The sequence below is a fragment of the Melospiza melodia genome, chromosome 17 (assembly GCF_035770615.1).
Source record: "Melospiza melodia melodia isolate bMelMel2 chromosome 17, bMelMel2.pri, whole genome shotgun sequence".
In the NCBI taxonomy this organism is placed as follows: Eukaryota; Metazoa; Chordata; class Aves; order Passeriformes; family Passerellidae; genus Melospiza; species Melospiza melodia.
The window spans coordinates 13,169,431-13,179,756 of NC_086210.1; the positions used below are offsets into that span (position 1 = coordinate 13,169,431).

General features: G+C 44.0%; 1 pseudogene; it reads right to left on the reverse strand.

The window, feature by feature from the left end:
* Positions 1 to 331: 331 nt before the first annotated feature.
* Positions 332 to 9,572, reverse strand: LOC134425985 (cytochrome b-like; annotated as a pseudogene).
* Positions 9,573 to 10,326: the final 754 nt, after the last annotated feature.

A 10,326-nucleotide genomic window follows, 5' to 3' on the forward strand; every position in this document is an offset into this window, starting at 1 on the left:
TGGGGGTTGTCTCGGGGGGCAATTCGAGCTCTTTAGCGGTAGGGTCAGGAAGTAGTTTAGTTAAAAATGCCAGGTCTGGGAATTGGAGCAGAGGGTTTGAGTCCTTTCTTCCTGAGGTGGGTGGTGGGGTAACTGTAAGAAGGGGTTTAGTCTTCAATCTTTGGCTTACAAGACCAATGTTTTTATAAACTATTAGAGTTAATTAAAGTTTAAGTAGCTTGTTTTCTAGGGCGGCTGCCAGGGGGAACAGAACTAGAATGATTGTGAAGTATGTGAATGAGGCTAGTTGACTGATGATGATGAAGGGGTGTTCTACTGACTGGCTGCCTACTCAGTTTAGGATGAGGACGTTGGCTGGGGTGAAGTATTCTGGGTCACCTAGGAGGCTGAGGGAGAATAGGGCTAGTGACACAAGTAGGGAGAGCATTAGTACGAATCCTAGGATGTCTTTGATGGTATAGTATGGGTGGAAGGGGATCTTGTCACAGACTGAGGGAAAGCCTAGCAGGTTGTTTGAGCCTGTTTCGTGGAGGAAGGTGAGATGGACGAGAGTAAGGCATACGATGACGAAGGCAAGGAGGAAGTGGAGAGAAAGAATCGGGTCAGTGAGGGGTTGTCGACAGAGAACCTGCCTCAGGCTCACTTGACTAGTGTTTGCCCAATGTAAGGGATGGCAGAGAATAGGTTTGTGATTACTGTAGCTCCTCAGAATGATATTTGGCCTCATGGTAGGACGTATCCTACAAAAGCAGTTGCTATGAGGGTTAGGAGGAGGATGACTCCAATGTTTCAGGTTTCTTTGTTTAGGTATGTGTCGACGGAAGGAGACCAGGACATCAATTAGATCATCACAGGCCCAATTTTATTGATTAGTACAGCAGGTTAAATCCAGTTCATAATGAGCTTCATACATATTGCAGAAGTTGAGATCAGGATTGGTTATTTACATATCAGCAACTACACCTACTTCTGCATTCTTATGGTTATACTTTTGATACTTTCTACATATTCTCAGGAAGAATCTCTCTTCCCTATCCTCATGTTGCGGCAAGGGCATTCTGTCCTTGCCTGTCATTGGTCACTGACTGCTGACTTCTCATTTCTGCTTACTGACTGCTGACTTCCCTCTCTCAGCTTAACCAGCGGCATTATGTCAGCATGGCCTTTCTCAGCTAACCAACTATTAATAATATCCTCCACATTTCCCCCGTTTTCTTCTTGAGCAAGGAGATTAGTTTGGCAGGTTTTTGCTATTGTACAGCTGACCATGTTTTGAATACAGTTAAAGATACAAGGCAAAATAAGCAAAAACAGTAAAATTACACCCAGTAGTCCTATAGCATATGTCACAAGGTTCCTCAGCCATGGCCCAAGTCCTAAGCTTTTAAGCCATTCATCAATTCCTAAACCTTCTTCTTCCTTGAGACTGTGAAGTCCCTGTTGCAGTTCTTTTATCTTAGTGTGAATGGACACTGAGTGATCAGACAGATTCATGCAACACATTCCCTCAAACTCTTCACATCCATGCCCTTGTGCTAAGAGCAAAAAATCTACAGCAGCTCTATTTTGCAAAACAGCATGGTTAACACTTTGCACATCTGCGGTTAGCATATCTAAAATTTGTGATGTCTTGTTCAGCTCATCCTTTGCCCAGCATCCTAATTGTTTTGCTAAATTCATGGCTTTATTGGCAGATCCTCCTGGCAAGATAGTTGAAACCACCACTTGTTTGAATGTACCCCAAAACTGTGGATCTCCTATCTGGCTGCAGTCTAAGTCATGTATGCTACGTCTCTTCCTGTTTGAATTTTGACTCAGCTGCATTAGCAAGGACACATTAGGGTGAAATAATGACAATTTCCCCAAATAACAGGGTCCACCCTGTGGTTTGGCTGGTATACCATTCCACGCCCTGTCTCCACAAATCAAAAATATTCCTGTGGGTAATTTCATTGGTGCTGTGATATTTGTGCCATTACATTGACTGTAATACTGCTGAGAGAATTTACTCACATTCAGGGATGAATCTAGGGTGGCCCATGTTTCTTTAGGTTGGTTTAAATTCTGAGCATCCGAAAATTTGAAGCTTAACCATCCGCCAGCTGTAGTGTTAGACATACTGGCGTTTGTACTTCCAAAAAGATCCAATTCCTCAGGAGGAGAATGCAAAGAGGTGTTAAGTGATTGGATTAGTAAGCATTGACGATAGCCATCACTCTGACTTGCAGTATACCCTTGCTGTACTGGCAGTGTGATGTTTGACATGTTAGACATACATAAGGTTTGATTGTTTATCAAATTGCAAAATTCTCCAGGAGACCACACCAGAAGTCCTACCAGGCATGTTCGAAATGGGTTAGTGACTCCTCCAAGACTAAGACAAAGTGATGATTGGTTAGTTTGATTAGCAAGTGTCACCCATAAATTTTCTCTTGGTTGACTAAAGTGTGTTATTCCTACTGCTTCACTTGCTACAGCATTGAGCAGTATAACAAGAACAAACCTCATTTTTCTTTCTGCTTGCTTTGTTTTTCCTTTCTTCGTTGTCTTTTCCCTGGTTTGCTAGATTGTCTATTGTAAGGCTGAGTCAGTTTTTGAATATACTGATCTAACTCTAAATCAGCATCCTTGCTTACAGGTATAGCATGAGGTAAGTTTGAAGGCTCACTGATATCCTTACTCAGATGAGATCGTTCCCTTTTTTACCTTCCTTTTCTTATCTATCTTCAATCTTGCTGCTCCTAATTTCACTGGTCCTGCCACTTGCAAACTCAATTTTTGCAACTTTTCAATGCAGCAATCTAGTGCTCTATCAGGATTCCCCTTGAAGGGTCTTACAATTGAATGCTGTGTTAAAGGTACTAATTTCCTACACCTTATAGAAACTCTGCGTGACTTACTTTGAACCTTAATTGTATTCACAATACATTGTACCTCCCATCGATAATAAGCAAGAATTTTCTGTTCAGGAGACTCATAAAGATTTAAAGCTATATATGCATTTTGCCCTGTTTGTCTCCTTAATTCATCTTGCCAGCTTTTACCCCACGTGTGCTCATGTTCACAAGTGTGACACCACAAATCCCACAATAATGATTGTTCTATCCAAAAAGTTCTATCACAACCCTCACAACGTAGGGCTATCCAGGCAGCACAATGTGGATTGTGACAGTCAAGGCAATGTTCTTTCGCTTGATTTGTTAAGTGAAAAGTTGATAATGAGTCAATAAAACCAATCAACTCCTGGGCTGTCCGGTAGTGATGTGTCAGTGCTCTGTCCACCGCTTTCGAGTACACCTTCAATTGTAACAGTAGTGGTCGTAGGACTAGAGGCAGTTTCTTCCCCAGTCGCTCCCTGTCCTCCTCCGTAAGGCGATCCACCCGAGGCTGCATCAAAAACAGGTTTAGTCCACTTAGCAGGCACCCACAAAGGCCCTGTAGGTGAGGAAACACAAAGATACCCCCGACCCCAATATAATACTTTTGCAGCTTTTTCCCATAATCCTGTACTCGGGTTCTTATACTTAACCCAGACCTCTGTTTCCTTAGTATTTTCCTGACTTGACCTTGGATGATGTTTAATTGCAGGAGGGGTATCGTCTTCCCCAAAAATACATAAATGGTTAATCACATACAGAATCTTAGCCAAACATGCTTGTGGATCTGTCAAATCTTGATGTTTTTCAATATACTGCTTAAGGGTACAGTTTGCTCTTTCCACTATTGCCTGTCCAGTAGGGGAGTGTCGAATACCGTCACATGCTTAACAGACCACTGATTCAAAAATTTCTGGACCCTAGCACTTACATAAGCTGGACCATTATCTATTTTGATACTCTTTGGAACTCCCGTAACAGCGAAGCAACTTATCAGGTGTCTGATAACGTGTATAGCTTTCTCTCCTGCCTGAGCCATAGCCCATATGTAATGACTATATGTATCTATAGTGACGTGCGCATGCTTGACTTTACCAAATCTAGCTATGTTTGTAACATCCATTTGCCATTTCTCATTTATTTCTAAACCTCGAGGATTAACCCCGATGCCTAGACCTATTCCACCATTATGATAACTACATGTTGGACATGCTCTAACAATGGCCTTGGCTTCTGACAAACTCAGCTCAAAGTGTTTTGCTAATCCTTTTGCATTTTGATGATATCTACTATGTGCTTCTCTGGCCAATGTATGCTTATCAATAGGACAAGAATTATCAATGGGTAGGGTAACCAATTTATCTGCATGTTCATTCCCTTCTCCTAAACCTTCAGACCATTTATGACTCCTAATATGAATCACAGAATACGCTGCTTTTCTCTCCTGTAAAGCCTTCCTTAACTGTATCAGTAACTCATACAATCGTTTATTATTCACTTCCTTAATTGCTGCTTCCTCTATCCGTCTGACTACTCCTGCAACATACATAGAGTCGGTGACCACATTTAAAGCTTCCTGTAAGTTGGACACTGTCCATACTACTGCTAACAATTCCAGAGTTTGTAAGCTATCTGCAGGGTCTGCTGTGAGGAGTTGATGCTTCCATTGTCCTTTTTCTTGCCAGGTGACAGCAGCACGCCTTGATTTCTTTCCTGCATCTGTAAAAGCTGTAATAGCTCCTTCTATGGGGTATTCTTCTCTCAAAGGTTGAGTGATCCAGTTCCATTCTGTCATCCATTGCAAAACTCTAGGCACTAATTTGCTAGTCTCTACTTTAGCAGGTGACATCAATAATGCTTCCTGTAAATCCTTCGAATTAATCAAGTACCAGTCCAAGGTTTCTTTTTCCATAGGCAATCTAATGGTAACAGGTTCTCTACCATCCACTTCAAGAATTCTGAGACGCCCCTTTTTAATTAATGCAGTCAATTGTTCAATTTTTGAAGATATTGTTTTCTTATGCTGTAGTGGTGGTGACAACAATTCCAACACCCGTATCTCCCCCGTTTTCTTTTGTAATTGAGAGAGAGCAACAAGCAAGGGGCAAGGGCTATTCCAAATAGTACGATCAATGGGGTGATCGAGTTGTCGACGAGACACATACCCTTGCTGTACACAATTACTAATTTGCTGCAAAGCAAGATGATACTCCTTTGTCAGGTGTACAGGAGTAGTAGGGTCAACGCCCTTTAACAAAGGCCGTAGGATTTCTAATAAATTATTTGGTATTCCCACAATGGGCTTCAGCCACTGTAAGTCTCCCAGCAACTTCTGTGCATCATGTAGAGTCTTAATGTCCAATTGTAATTCCAATTTTTGATGTATTACTATTTGGTCCGTCAAAGTCCATCCCAAATATTTCCAGGGCCTTGTAGTCTGAATTTTCTCTGTAGCAATAACAAGCGAATATGCTGCAAGAGTATCTCTAATGGTGTTAATCTGTAAAGAGGAGAATGGCTGTTGCTGTGCAAACAAAATATCATCCATGTAATGATATATTATAGTTACTGGCCATTTGCGACGTAGTAGCTGTAATGCAGCTTCAACATAAAGCTGACATAAAGTGGGGGAATTGCGCATGCCTTGCGGAAGAGACGTCCATTCAAATCTTTTATCCAGTTCTCCACGATTTATTGCTGGTAAAGTAAAAGCAAATCTCTTCACATCATCAGGATGCAGCCCAATAGTGAAAAAACAATCCTTTAGGTCAATAATTAAAAGTGGCCAGTGTTCTGGAATCATAGCTGGATTTGGAAGACCAGGCTGTAAGGCCCCATTGGTTCCATTTGGTCATTTACAGCCCTCAAATCATGTATCAAATGATATTTCCCTGATTTCTTTTTGATTACAAAAATAAGTGTATTCCAAGGGCTCGTGGATAGTCGTAGGTGTCCCTTTGTATATTGTTCCTGTACCAATTCATGGGCGTGCATAAGACTCTCCCCTTTTAATGGCCATTGCTTAACCATCACTGGTGTATCCGTTTTCCAGGTGAGTGGAATGGGGAAAGTCCAAGCAATGGCAATAACCCCAAAGGGTGCTGATTAGTTAACACCACTCCCAATTGTGTTAAAATGTCCCTTCCAATTAAACAGGAAACTGTAGGAGGCAGTTGAACAATTGAAAACACAGCAGATACTTGTTGATTCTCAATGCACATAGACAAAAGCGGCGATCTGCTTCCAATGTAAATCCTCCTACTCCTGTGAGCATGTTTGATGATGGAAATAGGGGCCAATGTTGTGGCCACGCTTCTGGAGAAATGATGCTGTATCTGCTCCTGTATCCAATAATCCATAAAGGGTTATGCTTTGATGCCCATAAGTAATTTCAACCTTTTGCTTTGGTCTATTTTGTAAATCCACAGTCAGAAGTGTAACACCAGTAGAGCCAAAACCTTTTTCATTCTGTTTGCCCAGTAAATGATTGTATTCCCGATGTCATTTGAGATAGTGGTACCAATTGTGCGATGCGTTGTCCTTTTGTAATTTTAATCGGAGGATAAAGGGTGTAAACCATGATTTTTATTTCCCCTGTATAATCTGCATCAATAACACCAGTCAAAACACATAATCCCAACATAGTTGTAGAAGAACGTCCCAGCAATAATGCTCCACATGTTTGTCCATTTAATATAAGAGGACCCTTTACTCCAGTGGGTATCCTCTCAGGCCGGTTCGCCATTAGTGTGACGTCTACTGCTGCTGATAAGTCCAAGCCAAGGCTCCCTGTTGTTGCGGGTTGCAGACAGGAGGTGGCAGCGATGTCACGGCAGCAGCTTGTGTCTGGGCGCGGCCCCCGTGATGCATGCTCCGCTGATGGCTTCCCAACTGGCGCCTACAAGCCGTAGAATCGTGGGAGCTGGATCGGCAGTGTTGACACCATATGCCAGTCGCTCGGCATGTTTGGTGTGTGTCCTTCATTGCCGCATCGGTAGCACTTGATGAATGGTTTCGAACCTCCTTGCGTGAATGCCAGTGAGCCGCTTCGGAGAGGAGCAAGAGCAGCTAGCACCTGATTCTGAGTAGACTCTGCTTGCTTTTGTAACCCTAATCCTAATTCCTTTAAGGCTTCTGCTATAAATGCCTGTGAAGCTGTTGGCATTAATGCCATTCTCTCTAATGCCTCCTCAATACTCCAATTTGCCTCTAAAGTAGCTAACACTCTTTGTGTTGCTGGATTGCTATTTTGTAAGCCCACTGCTTCAATAGTGCCCCCTTCATGTAGTCTGCAACCCCGGCCCGATCTATAGCAGTAGCTGCTGTATCGATAAAATTTCCAAATGATTCTTCTCTACCTTGTTTAATGCCCATATAAGCTGGTAACCCTCCTGGCTCTTTAACCATATCTATTGCAGCACGCACCAACCGCATAGACTCTCTAAGTTTATCTGCTCCCGGTGTCATCTGTGCCTTTGTACGTAAAAATGCCCCTAAGCCCATCAGCTCCTCTACTGTTACTCCATGTAATGGGTCTCCCTGGGCTCGTTGTACAGCAACCGACTCATTAACCAGAGCTTGCCAATGTGCATTAAACAACAACTGCTGATGCTGAGTGAATATCAACCGAACTATTCCTCTTAAATCATTAGGACATAAAACCTGAGTATTAAAAAGATAATCTAACATTTGCTTAACAGGTTCACTTTTTACTCCAAACTGACTAACCGTAGAACGGAGCTGAGCTAACAACTTCCAATCTAAGGGAGCATATTCCGCTATATTATGCGTAAGGTTCCCCTGTGCATCATACTGTGGTGTGTATGTGACTAGACATGCAAGACTAGAAGCTACTTCCACCGCCTCGCCATCCCCCATTTGTCTTACTTCTTTTGCCAAAGCAGCCCAAGCTTCCCTCCTCTGTTTAGCCATCTCCCCCCATAGATCACGGTGTGCCCCTGGGATGGAATCTGACTCTTTAAGGGTGCTATGCTGCTGGCGCTTCGGTACAGACACCGAGTTTTCGCACGGGGAAGGCAGTGGAGCAGAGGCTGGCTCGCGCGGGGGAAGTGGCCCCCCCGCTGGAGCCGACAGTGTAACCGGAGCCAGCTCGAGCGAAGCCGGCTCATGCGGGGGAATCGGCCCCCCCACTGGAGCCAGCTCACGTGGGGGAAGTGGCCCCCCCGCCGAAGCTGTAACTGGAGCCAGCTCACTCGGGGGAAGCGGCGGAGGCAAAGCTAGCGGCGGAGGCGAAGCTGGCTTGCTCCCACCCCCACCATCCAACCCGCCTGAAGCTGACGGCGGCGGCAAAGCTGGCTTGCTCTTACCCCCACCATCCAACTCGCCCTCCCCCTCTGACAGGAAGGGTGCAGATGGTTCCACTGTGCCTGTAGGAAAATCCTCCACACCACTTTGCTGGGGACTCTTAGGATAAGTATCTTAGTTACAAAAGGTGCCAGGGGATCATCCTCACGACCATACCCTATATTCCTCTTATGAGCTTCTGTTGCCCTTTCTGCTGCCTTTCTCTCACAGACCTGCTGAAGCAACGTGTTATACACCACCCGCCATAACTTCCCTAATTTCTTTGCTGACTTATCTGTATCTAACACTGTATCCCACAGTATTTCCTGTATGCGGATTAGCAAAGATACCTTTAGCATGGCCGTAAGCTAATAACCCTGGTAATTCCTTTTTTAAATCTATCCCTTTTATTCATCGCCGTTCTAAATACGCCGCGAATAAATCGTATGCCGCTTGCCTATCCATACCTATTAGTCAGCGCGCGCTGTAGCAGCTCTCCAGGCTCCTGCGACATGTATTTGCTTGATTCACGGTTGTGATCCTCAAGGGTGCTTCAAATTCCGGCACTGTCCCGGCTGCAAGGACCCAAACCCAACTTCCTTGACCGTGGCGTAATCCCCTTTTTCTTTTAATCCGAGAAAAAAGGACAGAGATTCGGCGTTGCCCGCATTCTCCACCATTTGACGACGGAAGGAGACCAGGACATCAATTAGATCATCACAGGCCCAATTTTATTGATTAGTACAGCAGGTTAAATCCAGTTCATAATGAGCTTCATACATATTGCAAAAGTTGAGCTCAGGATAGGTTATTTACATATCAGCAACTACACCTACTTCTGCATTCTTTTGGTTATACTTTTGATACTTTCTACATATTCTCAGGAAGAATCTCTCTTCCCTATCCTCATGTTGTGGCAAGGGCATTCTGTCCTTGCCTGTCATTGGTCACCGACTGCTGACTTTTCCTTTCAGCTTACTGACTGCTGACTTCCCTCTCTCAGTTTAACCAGCGGCATTATGTCAGCATGGCCTTTCTCAGCTAACCAACTATTAATAATATCCTCCACAGGTATGAGCTGTAGTAGAGTCCTCGACCGATGCATAGGTAGATGCAGATGAAGAAGAAGGAGGCTCCGTTTGTGTGGAGGCTGCGGATGAGTCAGCCGAATTGTATGTCTCGGCATATGTGAGCGACAGAGGAGAAGGCTAGATTTGTATCTGCTGTGTGGTGCATAGCTAGAAGACCTGTGACGATTTGAGTAATTAAGCAAACGCCTACTAGATACCCAAAGTTTCATCATGTTGAGATGTTTGATGGTGCTGGGAGGTTGATTAGGGTGTTGTTGATGATTATGAGGATTTGGTGGTTTTTACAAAGGTTGAGGGCCATTGGTTATTTCTGTATGTGGATATGAGGATGATGAGAATGGATAAGGTGAATGATCCTAAGTAAGCTTTGATTAGGCCTGAGTGGAGGGTGGTGGCAGTTTTGGTTGCTATTAGTTGTAGGCTGACTAGCCCCTCTGGACCTAGTATTTTGCATCAGGAGAGGTCAATTAGGTGGGATGCGATGTTTTCTCCTCCTTTGAGGAAGTTGGTTATACTTAGGCAGTGGGTTAAGGGGTAAAAGTATCCTAGGGATGTTGAGAAGTTTTAGAAGGGAGCTTGTTTTGTGAGGATGAGTGTTTGGTCTATTTTTGAAATTTCTAGAACTAAAGCGATGCCTAGGGCTGTTAGGATTAGGGAGGTTATTTAATAGAGGGTGGCATGGTTATTGGAGGGGTTTTTGTGGGGATGAGGAATGAGGTGATGAGGAATCCTGCCAGGATGCTTCCCAGCACAAGACGAGTGACAGGGGAAGTTACTGCGGGGTTGTTTTCACTTACTGGGGTCAAGGGCGGAATTAAAACGAAGCCGGTCTGTACTAGTACGGTTATGCGGATTGTGTGTACTGTGGTGAATGATGTGGCTAGAAGGGTTAGGAGTAGGGCTCAAGTGTTTGAGTAGGATGTGTTTAGGCTTTCAATGATTTGGTCTTTTGAGAGAATCCTGCTAGGAATGGTGTTCCTATTAGGGCGAGGTTGCCGATGGTAAGGCATGCAGTGGTTGTGGAGAGTATTTTTTGGAGTCCTCCTATTTTTCAG